The 20,801-nt window shown below is 34.5% G+C and overlaps 1 protein-coding gene across 6 annotated transcripts in view; it reads left to right on the top strand.

The window, feature by feature from the left end:
- Positions 1-20,801, top strand: part of FUT8 (fucosyltransferase 8) — a 263,883-nt gene that overhangs the window by 77,360 nt on the left and 165,722 nt on the right. Inside the window, exons 1-2 of one of the 6 annotated variants that reach the window (XM_082734105.1) lie at positions 18,173-18,261; positions 18,370-18,414. The exons of 4 other annotated variants lie outside the window; for them this stretch is intronic. The gene's annotated coding sequence lies outside the window, so the exon portion shown is untranslated. Of the gene's footprint in view, positions 1-18,172; positions 18,262-18,369; positions 18,415-20,801 lie in introns of those variants that run through there. One more of the 6 variants, XM_082734106.1, reaches the window with a different exon arrangement.

Genomic DNA, 20,801 nt, shown 5'->3' with positions numbered 1-20,801 from the left:
ATGACCTGACCTGAAGGCAGAGGCTTTAACCCACTGAGCCACCCAGGCGCCCCTAAATACTTGTGTAAGTGATAGGTTAATATTGTTTAGGTATAAATAAAAGTATCATTCTTCAAAACAAGAGTTTTGTCAGGCTACATAGTCCTATGGACCGTGATACACTAAATTTGAGACAAATTTTTTTCTAGATGTTTAGCTGTAAGTGCCGTAATTGTACAAAGTCTTCACAGACTGAGCATATGAAGCAAAAAAATAAACTATACACTTTGGAAGGTGATTTTTATAGATCCTTTTCTCTCTCTCTCTCTTGATTTTTAGTTTTCCATTTCTGAAAAATAAGATGCTTGTTCTAGTTCAATGAGTATGGTAATATCAAACCCAGGTAGAATTGTACATCTCATGTTGTCATTTTTTAAAGTGAGATAGTTGATAGAATGAAGAATAAGTAATATTGTTAGACATTGACTCCCTTCTAGAATAAAAATGTGAACCTCTTTATCAGTAAATTATTATTATATAGACTTTAACTGTTTAAAAATAGAAGAAAGGAATTACAGAAAAACTGAAACAAAATGCTTAAATTAATACCATATACTTGAATGATAGATAGCACTTATAATTGGTATTTTAATTATTACATGATGACACGTATATAAATAATAACTGTGTATTAGTCTAAATAAAATTAATGGTTTATTCTTTTATACACTGTCACTATTCTTGGACTTTACTTCATTGTACTCATTTATTCATTAGTCAGCAATATAGCAATGTGTGCTATATTATAGGTACTATTCTAGACTGAATGATACTAACCAATATAGACAAAAATTATTGATCTCATGGAGCTTTTATTCTGGTGGGAATACAGATACTAAACAAATAAGTATGTTTAATGTTGATAAGTATTCTAGAGAAAAGTAAGTACATGAGGGAAGATAATAGGGAATGTTGAAGTGGGAAGTATACCATTTTTGTATAGAATGGTCAGGAAAGGTTTTATTGAGAAGGTGGTAGTTGAGTGATGATGACCTGAATTTGCTGAGGAGAGAAGTATGGTGGATATTTGGACAAGGGTATTTCAGACAGTAAGTTCAAAATTCCTGTGTTGGGGATAGGCTCAGCATATTTTAGAAACATAAGAAATGTATAATTATTTGTTTCATTTTTGGTTTCCCAGTAGATTCTGTGATCCACTAAAATGAGTATTATCTCTGTTTTATCATCCTTGACACTTAGTATAGTGTCAGACATATGGTGGGCAGTGGGGCAGTGGATAAATACAGATGAATTCATGAAAGATGAGGGGGAGTTTGGAAGGAATCACCTGCCGCCCACTTTCTCAAGTTCTTATTACAATTCAAGCTGCAAAGGTCTTTATAGATATAAGAAAACAAGGGAGTTCTTTAGGTAGAATGATTCTTCCAAAAATCACTGTTAATTAGTAGTGTTCTTGAGATGGCAAAGATTTTATTTCTTATCCTGACTATTGATAGGGATCCTTTTGTTTCAGATGTCTGGTCTAGACTAGGAAGATACTTGGCTGTGAAAGACATACTTGCAGTAAAATCTGGAACCAGGTTGCTGGGTTCAAATTTCTGTTTGATCCTTGCTAGCTGTGTGACACCATTCTCACCCCCCATTAATTCACCTTTAATGCCTTGGTTTTCTTATCTGTAAGGCAGATATTGTTATCTCTGTTCCAATATTCTATACACCCTAAACATTTTCTTTCGCATAATAGGATTTTCTCATTAATCGTCCAGTATAAAATCATATAGACATTTTCCCCTTTTTTTATTTTTTATTTTTTTAAGGATGTTATTTATTTATTTCTCAAAGAGAGAGTGAGCACAAGCAGGGGGAGTGGCAGAGAGAGGGAGAGGAGTCTCCCTTCTGAGAGAGGAGCCAGATGTGGAATTGCATCTCAGGACCATCAGGACCTGAGGTGAAGGTAGATGCTTAACTGACTGAACCACCCAGGCGTCCCCCTTTTTCCCCTTTTAAAAAGAGAATTATGATTAGGAACAGGGGACTTTGAAATGAAATGTACCTGGGTTCTATAAAAACTTACTACTTAAAGTTACTTGTTAACATGTATCATAGTTTTTATTTAACTAATGAGAGATCAATCAAGAAGAAAGAAGAACTGCTGCCAGGAGTATTTGAGCATTACGGAAAGGGATGCCATGATAAAATGACTAAGCTACATTGAAGTCTGGTAATTTTTTCTTTTTTTAAGATTTATTTATTTTAAAGAGGTGGAGAGGGACTGAGAGAGAATCTCAGGCAGACTATCCGTCAAGTGTGGAGCCTCTTGCGGGGCTCAGTTCCATGAACCTGACATCATGATGGGAGCTGAAACCAAGAGTCAGGCAGTCAACCAACTGAGCCTTCCAGGCACCCCATAAGTCTGGTTAACTTTTAATGGACAAGGAAGCCTTACCTCCTTTCGGATTTAATCTTTAGAAAATTTGGAATGTAAAACACTGAGTTCAATTTAAATATCATCATGGTCTTTATCAACATCTCTAGTATCATCAGACTGGATTTCATCATCATCTCCAGCACCAAATGTATGTCTCATTTATTTTAGCAGGCTTTGGAAGCTTGCCACATGCATTTAGGTTTATATCTTCATCTGCATTGTAGTTTAAAATTTATCAGCTTTGCTATCCTCATAGTCTGGCAGACGAGTATAATGTTAGGTATTTGTTCAAGCCATTTTTCTCAGTTTTCCTTTCATATGACATAATCTCTTCACACTATCAAGACACATTGTTTCTAATTATACATTTCCCAACATTTTGATTACTTGGTTATACTCGTATTCATCCTGTTTACACACCAGCTTTTTTCAGGTTCATTTTCACTCTTACCCCTGCACCTGTTTTTACCTTCTTTACCTTTATCCTTGGTCATGACAATACCTCATGGTACCTCAGTCTCCTTTCCTATGGTGGCAGTGGCAGCTGTTCTTCCAAATGGCACATGGGATGACCCAGCATGTTGTGCAAAGTGGCATTCTGCAGGTGTGGGAGAGTTTTAAGACTGAGCTTTTCTGAGCCAGAGTCAGCAGCAGCAAATTTATTTCCTTCCCTCTTCCCTTTCCATGTGTGTTAATGTGTTTAAGGTTTTCTAAAGCAGGTCTAGAGGTAACCTTTATTCTTGTGCTTTCTTAGCCTCATACTAAGGTGGACCTCTCTTTGGGACTTAACTGAATGTTCCAACGATTCAGAGGACTCTCCTCTGTCTTGTTTGTAAGAAGTCTAATGATTCCTGGCCCTCGGTGAGCTCTAGTATTATCATATAATTTTACTCAGCTTTAGGCACCTGTTAAATTTTCTTTCCCAGAACTTGTTTTTTGCTTAGACTTCTGTGTTTTCACCCTATGCATATATTGATTGTCTTTGCATAGCTCTCTCACTTTGGGGACTTTTCCCCACCAAAATTGTTTTATTTTGTTTTGGTGCTCTGACTTCTGCCTTTTCAACTTAGCAATGCACTAGAAGGGTTTCCGCTTCAACATACTATAATCTCAAAAGTACTTTCAGAAAGAGTTCCAGGTAATTATAGGTCTTCCCTGTTCCGTTTCTTCTTCTCTTCCTTCTTTTCCTCCTCTCCTCCTCCTTGGATTTCTCTTCCTCTTTTTTTTTTTTTTTTTTTTTTAAGGACTCAGTTTTGTTTTGCCTATTGTCCAAAGTCAGATGCATAGTTTACTCACTTTTCTAGTAGTTTACATTTGGAAGTTAATTCTGGATCCTATTGCTCCCTTGTGGTAAAAATAGAGACCTCTTAATACTTTTAAAATGAGGAATGATATTCTTTGCAAGTGATATGTCCTTCCCATTTCAAATTGTGTTCAAATACCATTATGTGTAAAAATTCACTTTTAAATATTGCTTAAATTAAATTGCTTTTAGTAACAACATTTCTGTTATCATTCCACATATCGCTATAAATAAAAGTTGCTTTGGCTGCTTTTCATCTAATAAGAGTTCCCAGTCAAGTGATGCATTAAATTAAAGTTGCTGTAACGCTAATGATTTATAATAGCTGATTCTTTTTGGTACTTTATGCCTCACTGAGGATCACTGGCTCTTTTATGATACTTTCTTCTTTCTTTCTAAACAGGAATCAGTATAACTTTAAAAATCTTAATATAATTCTTACTTAGTATAATAACTTCTTAAAAAAAGATTGTATTTATTTATGAGAGAGAACAAGCACATGAGTGGGAGGGAGGGGAATAGACAGAGGGAAAAGCCAAAGGCAGATGCTTCACCAACTGAGCCACCTAGACAACCCAGTATAGTAACTTTTTACTAACAAAAATATGTTTTATGTTTCATCCCTTGAGGAGCCAGTGAAGTATAGTATAAATTTAGTACTGTTCAATTCTTTAAAATTCCTTTTAAAATTAGTTTAAAAGCATTGGTAGTCGGAAGTAGAGTATAAACATGAACTGGTATGAACTTAACTGAGAATGTCTCATTTAGTCTGGAATTAGGAAAAAAGGATGTGTTTGATGAAGAATGATATACTGAGCCTGATTTTTTTTTAATAGGGTATGAGGTGTTCATGAAAGTGAATGACTCTTATAGTTGATTCGATTGGTGACATGAGCTTCATTCATCACTATTGCTTACAGTGTTTCAGTTACTGTCCTAGGTGCAAGAGACTCCTTCTAATAGTCACTATGTATCTGTGCTGTTGTTGGAAGAGAGACTTAAAATTCTTAGGGGAGTGTTTGAAAATGAAGCAGTAGTAGCATTGTGATTTGTATGTTGTGTGTTCAGGCTTAACATAGGCTTATTTATTTATTTATTTATTTGAGGGGGGGAGATTTTCATTTTATTTATTTTTTAGAGAGGGCGAACACAGGTATTTTTGACTCTGGTATTGGAATTGTACATTTTGGGGTGCCTGGGTGGCTCAATTGGTTAAGCTGCAGCCTTTGGCTCAGATCATGATCGCAGGGTCCTGGGATTGAGCCCCACATCAGCCTCCCTGCTCAACGGAGAGCCTGCTTCTTCTTTTCCCTCTGCCTGCTGCTCCGCCTACTTATGCTCTCTATCTCTGTATCAAATAAATAAAAACCTAAAAAAAAAAAAAGAATTGTACCTTGTTAATCTTAGGAAAAAATATTAAGGAAATTTATAGCAATAATTTACTTTTCTCTCAAATGATGAAAGTTAGGGTTGTAATTATAGGTAAAAGAACTATAAATTTTTTACTTCTGACAGATGGCAACAAAGTATCTGATTCTGTTACTTTTTATTATTTCTTAAAATATTTTTCCTGATGTCTTTAAAATTACTACTTCTAGATATATCCATTGAGTGTGGTGTAGCAAAAAACTGTTTACTCTTTAATTTTTTGACAGCAGTTGTAAAATGCAGACATCTATTTATTCAAGATCTTTTAGATACTATTGATTTCTAATGTATGACAGTCTAATGTATGACTAATGTATGACAGTCACTATATACATTTGCCAAAGCTGCTTTGAGTTTATCTGTTACTAGAAAAGGTGGGTCTACCTGTCGTGGTGTCTAGGCAATATGGATGCACTGCATTTCATCCTCCTCAATTGCTTATCACTGAAATTTATGGGTTATGTTTGTTATTTTGATAGTGTTATTTTCTTGTAATTCTGCCCTTGAAGAGTAATAATCCCTTGGTCAGTCAAACCATATTGCTTTGATTCATTTGGAATCAAGACAGTAGATCTAGCTCTTAGGTGAGTTGCTTAACCCTCTGCTGGCTTATTTTATGATTCTAGTATAGGAGTTAATTGAGTTGACTCTCGAGTGTTTGTGAGGATTTGCATCCCGGCTCTGCTACTTTTTTTTTTTTTTTTTAAAAGGACAGAGATAGCAAGCATGTACATTCATATGTGCACAGGTGGGGGGGTGCAGAGAGCTAGAATCCCAAGCAAACTCCACTCTGGGGGTTGGAGGGGGCCAATCACAGGGGTCATGACCTGAGCTGAAATCAAGAGTTGGATGCTTAACTGACTGGACCACTCAGGTGTGCCATGGTTCTGCTACTTATAAGCTATGTGACTTTGGGCAAGTTACTAACTTTTCTGCCTTTTCATCTGTAAATTAGGGATAATAATAGTACTTATCTATAAAATACTTTGAGTAAGCCTGGCACATACTAAACACTCAATAAACATTTGCTATTTTTATTTTCTATAAAATGAGGACAAAAATAACATAATAGGGTTATTATGAGGTCTGAATGAATAAATAGATCACTTTGCACAGGGACCTACTACATGTTCAGTAAATGAGGTACTATAATGGGATTGATGATAATTGTGATCATGCAGCAGATGTGTCTATGGAATAAGATCCCAGATTTGTAACAAAAGAGACCACACTGGAGCTCCATTGATTTGCTAATTGGTCAAGACACACAGAGTGAGTTGCAGCATTCTATTAGGCCACTTTACAAAACAAATCAACTTTTCTTTCCCAGCTGGTACACAAGATGTGATAGATGAAAAATCCTATCCAATAAGACTTCTGAATTACAATCTTATTGTACCTGTTGTGGTATCAGTACAGTTTAGGATTGGCCATACTCCACAGATAGCCAAGGAAGTAAGAGTATATATTGGGGAAAGCTTTTACATTAGCTGTATTGATTAAAGATATGATATAAAATTTCTCCCACTATCAAGGGTTACCTAGAAGCTGTGAAAAATGAATAGGAACTTGTGATGCAGGCTGCTAGTATTCTACCCAACCTTAAATCTGTTTTTCTGTTCTACGTTAATAGAATCCTCATCTTTTTTTTTTTTTTAAAGATTTTATTTATTTATTTGACAAGTAGGCAGAGAGGCAGGCAGAGAGAGGAGGAAGCAGGCTCCCTGCTGAGCAGAGAGCCTGATGCGGGACTCGATCCCAGAACCCTGGGATCATGACCTGAGCCGAAGGCAGCGGCTTAACCCACTGAGCCACCCAGGTGTCCCCCCCCTTTTTTTTTAAGGTAGGTACATTGAGGGGTGCCTAGGTGGCTAAGGTGTTAAGCATCTGCCTTCAGCTCAGGTCATGATCCCAGGGTCCTGGGATCAGACCCCATGTCGGGCTCCCTGCTTAGTGGGAAAGACTGCTTCTCCCTCTCCCACTCCCCATGCTTGTGTTCCCTCTCTCATTGTCTCTCTCTCTCCGTCAAATAAATAAATAAAATCTTAAGAAAAAGAAAAAGGTAGGTACATTGACACCTTGAAGAAAAGACTCTATTTTGTAGATAAGTGACAGGCAATAAAGATAAAAGCAGAAGTATGTGTGTGTGTGCTTGTAAAGATCAGTGACTCTGCTGGAAGAGATCCCATTTGGCCATTCAGTTTCTCCTTTTTTACCTTAATTGAAGACATGGTAACCAGAGCTTTACCAAACAATTTGAACTATGAGGTGATCTTGACGATGGAAGCCACTTATGGAGAATGGTGAAAGAGAAAGTTAGAAACTTGGGGCCCTGAGAGTCCCTGAGGATACTATGCAACCACCATCTCTACATGGCCTTTCTCTAGATGACTTCTACAAAAGAAGGGAAAAAAAACCTCAGTCTTTTTTAAGCCAAGCTGCTCTTATGAGGGGATCTTCTGTAATGTGCAGAACCATGTCCTTATACGGAGGGGAAGCAGTATAAATAAGCACCATTGAGATTTAATGGTTTGTGTGAGAGGAGTGAAGATATAAGGAGAATTGGAGGCTAATGCTCGATGACTAAGGGAGTGTGGGTCTACTTTGATCATACCGGTGAAATGTTATTAGATTAATAGGAAACAGGAAACATTTTATGGGAAAATATTTAATAATTCAGTGGCATTGATAGTTTATCAAATCACATTTTGATAGATATGGGGGATGGTAAGAAAAACTGGTAAAATTTATAGGTGGGCCATAAGTCATTCTTGTCTTTAGAGTATTAGCAGTTTTTTATAGGTTATTGTTGTTAACTTAGTATACCATTGCCAAATGATGTATTTGTAGTTTTGTAGATTTTTATGGTAATTGCTTACTAATGACACTTCAAATGTCTTCTCTCAAAGTTTTGGATTGACAAATATAAGAAAAATATTAGAAAACATTGGATTAGCCATTTTCTGTGGAAGACATTGAAAAAGTTTATTTTGGAGGCTACGTAGTAAATGGTTGATATCCTTTACTCTTTTACAAACAGATGATTCTAAACATTTATGTACTAAATTCAGGCTCTCATTTTTTAATGGTTTCTGTGACACCAAAATAATTGATTTGACACATTTAATTCAGTAGCTTTGGAACAAAAAATGTTTAGATTTCCTGAGTTAAGAATTTTACAATATCTCTTTTAAGATTTTTATTTATTTATATGAGAGAGAGAGAGCTAGAGAGAGAGAGAGAGAGAGAGAATATGCACACACACAGAGGAAGAGGAAGTGAGAGAAGAAGACTTCCCACCGAGCAGGGAGCCCACCATGGGGCTCAATCCTAGGACCCTGGGATCATGACCTGAGCCAAAGGCAGATGCTTAACTGACTGAGCTCCCCAGGCACCCCTTCAGTCTCTTTAATCATGTTGCCCAATCTGTGTTTTAGTTTTGTTTGGAATAACAGGCCTAGAAAGACTACAGAAGGTGTCATGTTTCATTGTAATTTAATGTGTTATATAGTTTTTTACCTTTGTTTTTTGTGGATCTATTCATTTCTTTCCATATATCTCTGTCCATTTAATTTTTTTAAAGTTTACTAAGTATTAATTACAGTACATACTTTACTCATGTCACTTTTTGTCAGCTTATTTCCTTTTATCTTTATTTTTAGATTTTCCTAGGCAGTACATAGAACTCAGGTGGTGTGGAAAATACTACATACCTTCAAATCTCTAGCTGTCCATTCAATGGGATAGAATATCTTCTTCAATAATAATTCCCTTGGTGGTGGCAATATAATATTCCATTGTATTATCATTAGGCTTTTTAAAAAATTTTTATTTATTTGACAGAGAGATACAGCAAGAGAGGGAACACAAGCAGGGGGAGTGGGAGAGGGAGAAGCAGGCTTTCCCCTGAGCAGGGAGCACTGACATGGTACTTGATCCTAGGACCCCTGGGATCATTACTTGCTGAAGGCAGACACCCAGTGACTGGGCCACCCAGGTGTCCTGTGTTATCATTAGTTTTTTAGGTCATTAGTACATGTTTGCTAATTTGATATATGTAATATTTCTAATTTGATGTGTTTTAACGTATCTTTAATGCTAATGAGCTTATCATCCATCCATTTATATTTTAATCATTTGTATCAATAGTGTAATGTAATCTTAAGCACATAGAGCTTAACGACTTGGTTTTGAATACTGTATCTTCTAGTTACTAACTTTGTGATTTTAAATATGTTTCCATATCTGATTGACAGCATGGTGTTGTGAAAAGGGCATTAAATTTAGAGACAGAAGACCTATATTCTGACTTTATCGTATACTAGCTTTGTAAATGTTTTGAGCAAATTACTTAATACCTGTGGGCTGCAGTTCCTCATCTGTAAAAGGGTAGTAAATCATAGTTAATATTTTTGGGGGGATAAATTGAAAGCACAAGTTATATAGCATTATAGGAATATATAACAATAAAACAGTTTGTCTTTAATTTTAAAAAAATTATGGTTTTTGAGGTTTTTTTGTCTTTTTTTCTTATACTTAGTTATCTTATAACTGGAAGTTTGTATTTTTGACTACCTACACTCAGTGTGCCCACCTCACACGCCCTTGCCTCTCTGGTAACCACCGATTTGTTCTACATATCATCTATGAGTTTTTTTAATTTCCACATTTAAGTGAGATCATACAGTACTTGTCTTTCTCTGTGTGACTTAAATTTCACTTAGGATAATGCCCCCCAAGGTCCATCTATGTTTTCACAAATATTCTAATTAATATATATTTTAAGTATATTAAATATATTTTAAAATCTTTGAATACGTGGACTTGTACGGTTCAAACTAATGTTGTTTAAGAGTCAACTGTATACCACATTTTCTTTATCCCTTCATCTGTCGATAGCACTTAGGTTGTTTATCTGTCTTGGCTATTGTAAATAATATTGCAATGAAAGTGGGGGTGCAGATATATTTTCAAGATGGTGATTTTGTTTCCTCTGGATAAATACCCAGAAGTTGAGTTGCTGATCATATGGTATTTCTATTTTGAATTTTTTGAAAAAAAAAACTTCATACTGTTTTCCATAGTAGTTTCATCCAGTTACCATCCCACCAGCAGGAGACAAGGTTCTCTTTTCTGTATGATCTCACCAGCACTTGTTGTCTTGTCTTTTTCATAAGAGCCATTCTACCAGGTGAGGTGATACCTCATTGTGGTTTTATTTGCATTTTTCTAATGATTCGTAGTGTGGAGTACCTTTTCAGGTTCCTGTTGGCCATTTGTATATCATCTTTGGCAAAATTTATTCAGATCCTCTGTCCGTTTTTTTAAATACATTGTTTGGCTTGTTTCTATTGACTTGCATGAGTTCTTTATATTTTGGATATTAATCCCTTATCTGATATATATCTTACGAATATTTTATCCCATTCCATAGGTTTTCTTTTCATTTTGTTGATGGTTTCCTTTGCTATACAGAAGCTTTTTTAGTTTGATGTAGTCCCATTTGTTTATTTTTATTCTTGTTGCCTTTGCTTTGGTGTCAAATCCAAAAAAATAATTTCTAAGACTGATGTAAAGGAAGTTATACAATCTTTTGGTTCAGAGTCTATGGGAATAAAGAAAGGCTAACCCATGGACATTTATTTACTAATAAATAATCACAGCTTTCATTTATCAAGCCCATACTACATACTAGTCACCATGACTAGCACTTTACCAAATATCTCAGTTCAAGACTACGATAAATATTCATAAAAAATAAAAAATTAAAAAAAAAATCAAAAAATAAACTAGCAAAGTAAATAAGGGTTAATAGTCTGAATCAAAATATTAAAATAACAGCCTTAATAGTTATAGCCAATATGTTCTAGCTCTAATTGGTTTGAAATGAATGTTATTAACTAATTTACAAAGGTGTTAAATACTATGGTTGCAGTCACAGCTAGAAAGTAGATGAAATGGGCAAACACAGTTGACTATAAACCTTCCTCTCTATTAAATTTCTAATGATTATATTGCTAAATGTTACTGAATGCATATCTTTGTATAGGTTTTTTTTTAAAGATTTATTTATTTATTTGACAGAGGGATCACAAGTGGGCAGACAGGCAGGCAGAGAGAGAGAGAGGAGGAAGCAGACTCCCCGCCAAGCAGAGAGTCCAATGTGGGACTCGATCCCAGGACCCTGAGATCATGACCCGAGCTGAAGGCAGAGGCTTATTAACCCACTGAGCCACCCAGGTGCCCCTGTATTGATTTTTTTTAGTAGTTGCTTTAAGTGTTATCTGAAAGATACATAACTTATCAAAGTGTACTCACGTTGATATTTTACCAGTTTGAATGAAATATAGAAACTTTGCCTCTCTGAAGTACCATTACTCTCTCTCACTTACAATATAATTGTCTTTTTTTTTTTTAAAGATTTTATTTATTTATTTGACAGAGAGAGATCACAAGTAGGCAGAGAGGCAGGCAGAGAGAGAGAGGAGGAAGCAGGCTCCCTGCTGAGCAGAGAGCCCGATGTGGGACTCGATCCCAGCACCCTGAGATCATGACCTGAGCCGAAGGCAGCGGCTCAACCCACTGAGCCACCCAGGCACCCCTAATTGTCTTAAATTTCCTCTACATGTGCTTAAAATCATAACATACATTATCAAAACATAATGTAGAAAGTCAAGAAAAGAAAGGAAACTCTTTTATATTTACCCATTCTTTTGCTATTTCTGTTGTTCTTTTTACCTTTTGGGATATATGAGGCAAAAAGAAAACTCAAAAATCACTGCTATGTTATTGCTTTAGTCCCTAGATTATTAGCAGCTATGCCTTTTCTGTCTTTCACAGTCTTCTTGTACTTGTTTTATATAGAGTGTCCAGGGTTTTTAACTGTTCTTAGCTGGAGTGATAGAAGTCTGTCTTTACCATCTTGGAATGGAACCAAAAGTCACTTCAGTATACTTTAAATGTAAAAAAAAAAAAAAATGAAGTCAAGTGGAATTGTTTGATCTAGTTTTCCTAACAGTGTGCTGTTTGGGAGGAAAAGTTAGAGGTCTTTCAATCTCTGAATTGAATTATACTTGAAATAATCAAGTGACGTAGTTGCTTTAGGTGGAAGGAGATTTTCTAGCGTCCCTTGTAATTCTTAAAGTCAGCAAGCTATTCTTAACAGTAACCAAAAATAGCTATCATTGGTTTTGGTTCTGCCACTTACTGACTTTACAATCTTGGAAAAGTTATTTAATCTCAATGTGCCTTAATTTCCTCCATTGTGAAATAGGGATAATAGTACTTACATCAGGAGGTTGTTGAGAAGATTAAATAGTATTATAATTGTGAAGTGTTGAGAAAAGTACCTTGCACTCAGGAAGCACTATATAGATATAGCTGTTATCATCATTACACTTTAGAATGATGGGCCCCCTATGATAGCAATTATTACATTCATTTCAAAGATAAAAATTTCAGGCTCAATCTGCTGTCAGCTCAGGTCATGATCAGGGAGTCCTGGGATTGAGCCCCACATCAGGCTCCCTGCTCAGTGGAGAGTCTGCTTTTCCCTCTGCCCATCACCCTGCTTGTGCTTTCTCTCAAATAAATAAATAAAATCTTAAAAAAAAAAAAATCAGGCTCAGAGAAAGTAAGATGCCATGCTTAATTCCTTGCTGGCCCAATTCTGTATTGGTATGGACAGGATTTAGACCCAGTTCTGTCTGACCTCAGAGCTTAGGGTTTCCAAGGCATCATACTACATACCTATCAACATTAAATCCTTCTGCATCCTGCATTCAATAAATATAATAGTATTATATTGTGTGTATTTGTCTTCACTAAACTGAGCAATAGTATCTCACCAGTGGTTGTCCCATAACTTATTTAAACTTCTCCTTTTAGGATATGTAAATTTTCTCTCTGCCACCTATCTGGCTCACATATTAGTGAATTAGTAGCCAATAATATCATCATCATATTCTCCATACATGCAGTAGCAAAGATTAGCCTCTAAAGGGCTTTTATTCCTCTGATATGAAGATTAAAATGTGTGTTTATTTTTTAAATATATCCCACTAGAGTTTTCTGTAACGTAAAATGTTCATTACACTTTTGAATCTCTCTTGTTCTTTAGAAAATTTAAATCTGTTTGAATCTGAACTTTTAATCTGTTTTTTTATAGAGAGTTCTCTAGAAAGATTGTGAATCTCTCTTCATCACTTGTATGACTTGGAATTTTTCAATACATGTCTGCCCTTCTTAGCTATTAAATGTAATTTTTTTAAGTTTTTAACTTTAATTCTAGTACAGTTAAGATACAATGTTATGATTAGTTTCAGGTGTACAATATAGTGAGTCAACAGTTCTATAGCACTGTATATATTCATCATTACTCAGTCCTCTATCATGAGAAGTGTACACTTAATCCCCTTTACCTGTTTTACCGATTCCCCTCCAACCAACTCCCCCTCTGATATGCTCTATTTTTTAAAGTTACTACTTTTTTTTCAACAAGAACATTTTCTACCTGCAGTGTATTTCAGAGTACATGGTTCTAAAAGACACACATACACATATATATACATAGAAGACATTCCATCCAAGAAAAATAAAATACATATTTTCTTCAAATACACACAGAAGACTCTCCTGGTTAAATCACATAAAAAGATGCATAACATGGGGACCTGGGTGGCTCAGTGCGTTAAGCCTCTGCCTTCAGGTCAGGTCATGATCTCAGGGTTCTGGGATCGAGTCCCACATTGGACTCTCTGCTCTGCAGGGAGCCTGCTTCCTCCCCTCTCTCTTTCTCTCTGCTTGCCTCTCTGCCCACTAAGAAAAAAAAAAAAAAGAGAGACATTAAAAAAAAAAAGGATACATAACAAATACTACAAATATAAGAAGACTGGAATCATACCAAATAGATTTTCCCACCACAATGATACAAAACTAAAGATCAACAACAAAATAAAGCTGGAAAATCTATAATAGAAATAGTAAATATTTCTACAAGCAGTAGGCCAAATAAGAAATCAAACAGCAAATATATATTTTAAACAAAAGAAGAAGATAACACTATTCCAAAACCTATGGGCTGCAGCACAAGCAGATATTAGAGTGAAATTTATGCTATAAATGCTCGTATTAAGAAAGTTTAAATAAATATTATACCACAAGGAACCAGGAAAAGGAGAAACTTATCTATAATTTAGAGGAAGGAAATAACAAAGAAAAATCAGAAATAAATAAAATAGAGACCAGAATAAAAAAATAACGTAACAGTGAAAGGAAATCATTTAAGAAAAAGAAAAAGAAAAAAACAAACACAAAATTGACAATGTTTCAAGTACATTAAGAAAAAACAAAGAGGAGATTGAAAAACCAACATGAGAAATGGAAAAAAAATACAACAAGTAACCACAGAAATACATAGTGTGATAACAGATTATTATCAACAATAATATACTAACAAATCAGATAACTTAGGGGGGAAAAAAACAAATAATTTCTAAAAATGCATGATACCACAATCTAATCATCAGTCTTGAATCCAAGAAATGGGAAATCTTGGAAATTTCAGACCGTAATAAGAATGAAAGTTGAATTAGGAATCACAAAATTCCAGCACATGGTTTCACATTGGTGAATTTTACCAAACATTTAAAGATACAATGATGATCTTTATCAAAATCTTATAAATAAGGGAATATACGGAACACATTCAGAATCATTCCATGAGGCCGGTACTACCCTGATATCAAAGCAGGATAAAAATAATATAAGAACATAAAAGTCTAGTTTTGCTACTCTACTACTCTAGTATTGCTACTCCAACTTTTTTTTGACATCCATTTGTGTGATAAATGTTTCTCCACCATCTTGCTTTCAATCTGTAGGTGTCTTAAGGTCTAAAATGGGTCTCTTGTAGGCAGCATATAGATGGGTCTTGTTTGTTTGTTTGCTTTTATCCATTCTGACACTCAGTCTTTTGATTGGAGCATTTAGTCCATTTACATTCAAAGTAATTATAATTTTTTTTGAAGATATTTATTCAGAGAGTGTGAGTGGGGGAAGGGGTAAGGCTTAAGAGAGAATCTCAAGTAGATTCAGCTGTAAGCATGGAGCCCAACATGGGGCTTGATCTCACAACCCTGAAATCATGACCTAAGCCACAATCAAGAGTTGGATGCTTAACTGACTGAACCACCCAGGTGCCCCCAAAGTAATTATTCATAGATGTGTATATATTGCCGTTTTGTTATTTGTTGTTATTTTTGGAGATTTTCTCTGATCCTTTGTTGTCTTTGTATTTTTAGTCTCTCCTATACACTCAGAGTCCACTTTATTTCTTGTAGAGGTGGTTTAGTGGTCATTAACTCCTTTATTTATTGTTTGTGTGGCAAACTCTTGTCCTCTCCTATTCTGAATGATAACCTTGCTGGATAGAGTATTCTTGGCTACAGATTTTTCCTATTCAGCACTTTGAATATATCCTGCCAGTTCTTTCTGGCTTGTTAGGATTCTAATGAAAAGTCTCCAGTTAGCCTTATGGGTTTTCCTTTGTATGTTATGAATTTCTCTCTTGCTGCTGATTTTTTTCTTTGTCACTATATTTTGCAAGTTTAATTACAATATGTTTTGGTGTTGGCCTGCTTTTGTTGATTTTGATGGAAATTCTCTGTGCCTTCCGGATCAGTATGTCTGTTTCCTTCCCCAGATCAGGGAAGTTTTCTGCTATTTTTTGAAATGTATTTTCAGTCCCCTTCTCTCTCTCTCCTTTTGGGACTCCTATAATACAAATGTTACTGCGTTTGATGTAGTTACTGAGTTCTCTATTTTCATGTTACATAATTCTCTTGTTCAGCTTCATTATTTTCCATTATTTGGTCTTCTGGACTCTACAGCTTTATCATGAATTGGCTTGAATGGAAGTCTTTGGCTTGAAATTATTTTTGGATATATTGCTTTCTGAGCATCTAGTTTTGACATTTCCTGTATATAAAAAGAAATGAATAAACATATGAAAATGATTTTGAATCTTAGTTTTAATTCTTCTGAGGCTTGATTTTAATTTTATTTTGCCTAGGATTTTAACTATAGGTATTAAATAAATATATGTACACGGGTAATATTCATGCATTCAGTTTTTATTTCAATAAATACTAATAAAGGGCATGCTCTGTTTTAGGCATTGTATTCTAAGTCCTTGTTCTACTAGTGTATACCTTTTAGTATTGGAAATTAATAAGCCAGTGAGTTGTGATAGTGAATAATAGAGGATGGTGAATGCTTTTTTAAAAAGATAAGGTGTTGTAGCATTCTTGTAGGGTATTGTAGCCATTCTTCTTTCTTGCTTTTAGGGTCCCAGTTTTGTTCTGGAACCTACCCTTAGGGATAAATCCTGATTAGTCAAAGCTATAATGGTAATCCCATCCCACTTTTCAGTGACTGATTTTGTGAGGCACAGGTGAGTCAGTCTTGGATAATAAAATGTGCAGATCTTCTAGGGGAGACGTCTGTCAGTAGTTTCCTCTTCCTTAAGATGAGATGGACTAAAGGAGATTACCAACTGTTCCTTGGTAATATATGTACCATAATTACATGTAGCTGGGATTGAGGCAGCCAACTTGTTCATCAAGAATGCTAGCCTTAGCCTTTCAGAAGGATGAAAATAGATTTTTGGAGTGATTAAATAATAACTTTTTGTCTACTGAGAAATTAAAATTTCCTTTTTTTTTTTTTATGCCAGGCTTTATGCTAAGCACTTTTTTTTTTTTTTTAAGATTTTATTTATTTATTTGTCAGAGAGAGAGCAAGCGAGAGCGAGCACAGGCAGACAGAGTGGAAGGCAGAGTCAGAGGGAGAAGCAGGCTCCCTGAGGAGCAAGGAGCCTGATGTGGGACTCGATCCCAGGACGCTGGGATCATGACCTGAGCCGAAGGCAGCCGCTTAACCAACTGAGCCACCCAGGCGTCCCTAAAATTTCCTTATTTTTAAAGTTATTTTGAGTTAGATTTTCTCTAACTTGTATCCTAACATGTCATAATTGATAGATACAGTTTATCAGGGCCTGTCTCTGAAAAGAAGCGACATTTATTTAAGTAGAGATATGAATTATAATGGTGAGCCAAAAGAATTATAGTACAGGTGGAAGGAACAGGAAGAATGAGGGTGCCATCATAGGTAAGAACTAAACAGAAGGCTAGTATACCTACTTTCTAATGACCAAGGGAAAAATAGTAGTAACTAATGCAAATCACCATTACATATATATTATTTTATGTAACCTTTACAATTATGTGAGGAGATACTGTTATTCCAATTTTATAGTTGGGTAAACTGACCATATATTTCTAGCCAGTCATTAATTTGAAATGGTTGCTGTTTCTACTCTATCATACTGCCAATCAAGTATGTATTATGTAATACTGGATAATCATATAAAATAGTAAGGGTATACATTTTATTTGAATTTTTTAGTATTACTACTTTTTGGCAGTTTTAATCTATTCAGGCCAGAGGTACAGATGCCAAGGCCAGATTTTTTGACCCATTTGAATAGTACAAATTAATTGCATCAGTAAACACAGCCTGGTGTGTTATCTTGAATTACGGAGAGTGAGATACTCCTGATAGAAACCTCATAAATGTGATTATTTGTTTGCAGTTCATAATGAGGAAGATTAATTTCTAAGATATTGGCTGGTTTGAGTGAATTTAAATAGAGTATTTTGTGCTTATGTATTCAGGATGCCTAGCATTTTAAATTCATATGTGTGTATACTGTGACCTTACCAATAAGCAGTGTGAAAGTATGATAGATGAGTCTGTCAGTAATGAATGAAAATTAAATTTATAGACTTGGTAGGGGCTATTTGAAAATTTCCTTTTCTGACTTCTCCTATCCTCCCTTTTCCCCTCCACTGGCTTCTTGTCTCCCCTTCTACTTTCTTCCTCTCTACCTTTATTCTACATTTCAGTTTTCATTCAATAAATACTAATAAAGGGCTTACTCTGTTTTAGGCACTGTGTTCTAAGTCCTTGTTCTACTAGTGCATACCTTTTAGTATTGGAAATAAATAAGCCAGTGAGTTGTGATAACGAATGATAGAGGATGGTGAGTGCTTTAAAAAAAAAAATTACATTTTTTAAAAATTTCAACTAGCATTAAAGGGCCATTTTAATTTATGATACTCTTCTTACTTGTTTTTTTCCACTTTCTTAGATTAATAAACACAAAACTTCCCTTTTTCCATATGGAGGCTGGACAGTAAGTAGTAGTTTAAATAAATGATATATAACAGTACTTAATTTAAAAATGAATTTAGATCAAATGGGAAGATATTTAAAGTCTTGGGTACATGTTAATCTAGAATTGGATTCTATATGTACAGGGCTTTTAAAATATTTGTACTTCTCTCTTATTTTTTTCCCTCTAAGATTTTATTTGTTTATTTGAGAGAGAGTACACAAGAGAGTGAGAGAGAGCATGAGTGGGGTTGGGGGGGTAGAGGCAGAAGGAGAGGGAGAAGCAAAATTCCCATTGAGCAGGGAGCCTGACTTGGGGCTCAATCCCAACTTGAACTGAAGGAAGACACTTAGCCAACTGAGCAACTCAGTGCCCTCTCACCCAAATTTTTGTACATTATAATTGATAACTAGCTTTCTCTAAAAGTTTTATTTATGTTTCCCTTTATCAACCTGGTACCTTTAAAATGTAATAGTTACACTTACCTTCTACATTATAGTAATCACTAATTAAATTTGTTGAATAGATTATTTTCTTTTCTGTTGAAATTTTCCATTTCATTTCATTATAGTGAATTACTTCAAGAAGTAGTCTGTAATAGTGATTTGGTTTTCCCTCTTTCCAGTGAAGAAAATAAATTCTTCTAAAGACAACTCTCTGAACTATATATTTTATAATAATAATAACTAGTGTGTAATTTAGGGACTCATCATTTGAGTATTTGTGATTATTTATTTTGTTTGGAGGAGGTTAGGCTACTAAGAAGACTGAACACAGTTTATGATTTATTAATTATATTACTAGTTATTTGAGTTGATTCTTAACTATTTTGAAATGATACAAAATACAATTTTTGCATTAACATTTGGATTGAAGTTTATTATATCTAATAAATTATGGAATTTTTTCATAAAACAATGTGCAGTGATTTGGTGAAAAAACTCATTGAAACTCAAGATGCAAACACATAATTTAGTCATTTAATGAATTAGCAGCACTCAATTATTGACATTCTCAATTACATTAAAAAATGGAGATAGTTTTAAACTTTCTCTTAAAATGTTTTTCAACTATATTGAAGCATAATTTATATCAATAAAATGTACCCATATTGAGTGTACAGTTAGATGATTTTTCTCAAATACATACCTTCATGTAGCTGTCATTCCTCTTTTTAGTCAATCCCTGGCCCTTTGTAGTAATTACTTTGGTCTATAATTTCATATCAATGTGTATGTTTTTTATCCTTGGTGTCATTAGCCTGGCATGTTATTGAGATTGATCTATATTGTATATATTAGTAGTTTGTTCCTTTTTACTTTTGAATAATGTCCTATTATATGAATAAGTCACAATTTGTTTATCCATTCATGTGTTGGTAGATACTTGAGTTTTTTCAAAATTTTGGCTCTTATAAATAAAGCAGCTGTGGATGTTCTTGTACAAGTCCTTGTATGAACATATGTTTTCATTTCCCTTATAAATACTTAAGAGTGGAATTGTTGAGTTATATGGCAAATATATATTTAGCTTTTATGAGACTGTCAAACTTTTTTTCCCCTTTTTTCTTTTCTAGAAAAATTTATGAAAAATTACTGTTATGTCTTCTATAAATATGTTTGGTAGAATTCACACATAAAGCCATATGAGCCTGGAGTTTTCTTTTGGCAAGATTTATAAATACAGATTCAACATCTTTAATGTTTATGAGCCTATAGCCTATAGCTATAAATGCTATAGCTATTTAGATTGTCTGTTTCTTTTTGATTGAGCTTTGGTTATTTCTTTTAAAAAATTTGCCAGTTTCAGGTCTGGCTTTGTATTTGTTGACAATATTCCCTTATCATCTTTTTGTAGCATCTATAGTGATTCTCCCTCTTTCCTTCCTAATTTGGCAATTTGTGTCTTATTTTCCCCCATTGATTAGGTCTGCTGAAATCTCAATTTTATAGGTCTATTCTAGGGGGTTGTTTTTGGTTTTATTGTGTTTATTTCTATTGCTTATCTGTTTTATATTTCATTGGTATTTTGCCTATTTTGAATTTTTACCTATTTCACCAAACTTTCAAATGCTGTCATACCTCTTGAAGGATAATGTAGGAACTTTAAAGTAATATCTTTCCTTTTTCTGCCTGTCATCTTTTATTATTGTCATATGTTTCATAACATTGTTACATGTCCCATAATACCTTGTCATTACTTTAGTTTTAAAGATTAAAATTTATTTTAGAAGACATTAAAATGAGGTTTCATTTATATTTACCATATATTTAATATGTCTGTTTGAATCCATTGTTTATATTCACATTTCCATCTATAATCAGCCTGATAAGCATCCTTTTACATGTGTCTTTGGTGGTATCTGCTGCCAACAAGTTCTTTCAGCTTTTGTTTTCTGAAAATGTATT

This window comes from Mustela nivalis (assembly GCF_964662115.1).
Source record: "Mustela nivalis genome assembly, chromosome: 6".
In the NCBI taxonomy this organism is placed as follows: domain Eukaryota; kingdom Metazoa; phylum Chordata; class Mammalia; order Carnivora; family Mustelidae; genus Mustela; species Mustela nivalis.
The sequence above is the reverse complement of the archived record's forward strand: the minus strand, read 5'-3'. Positions and strand labels throughout refer to the sequence as shown.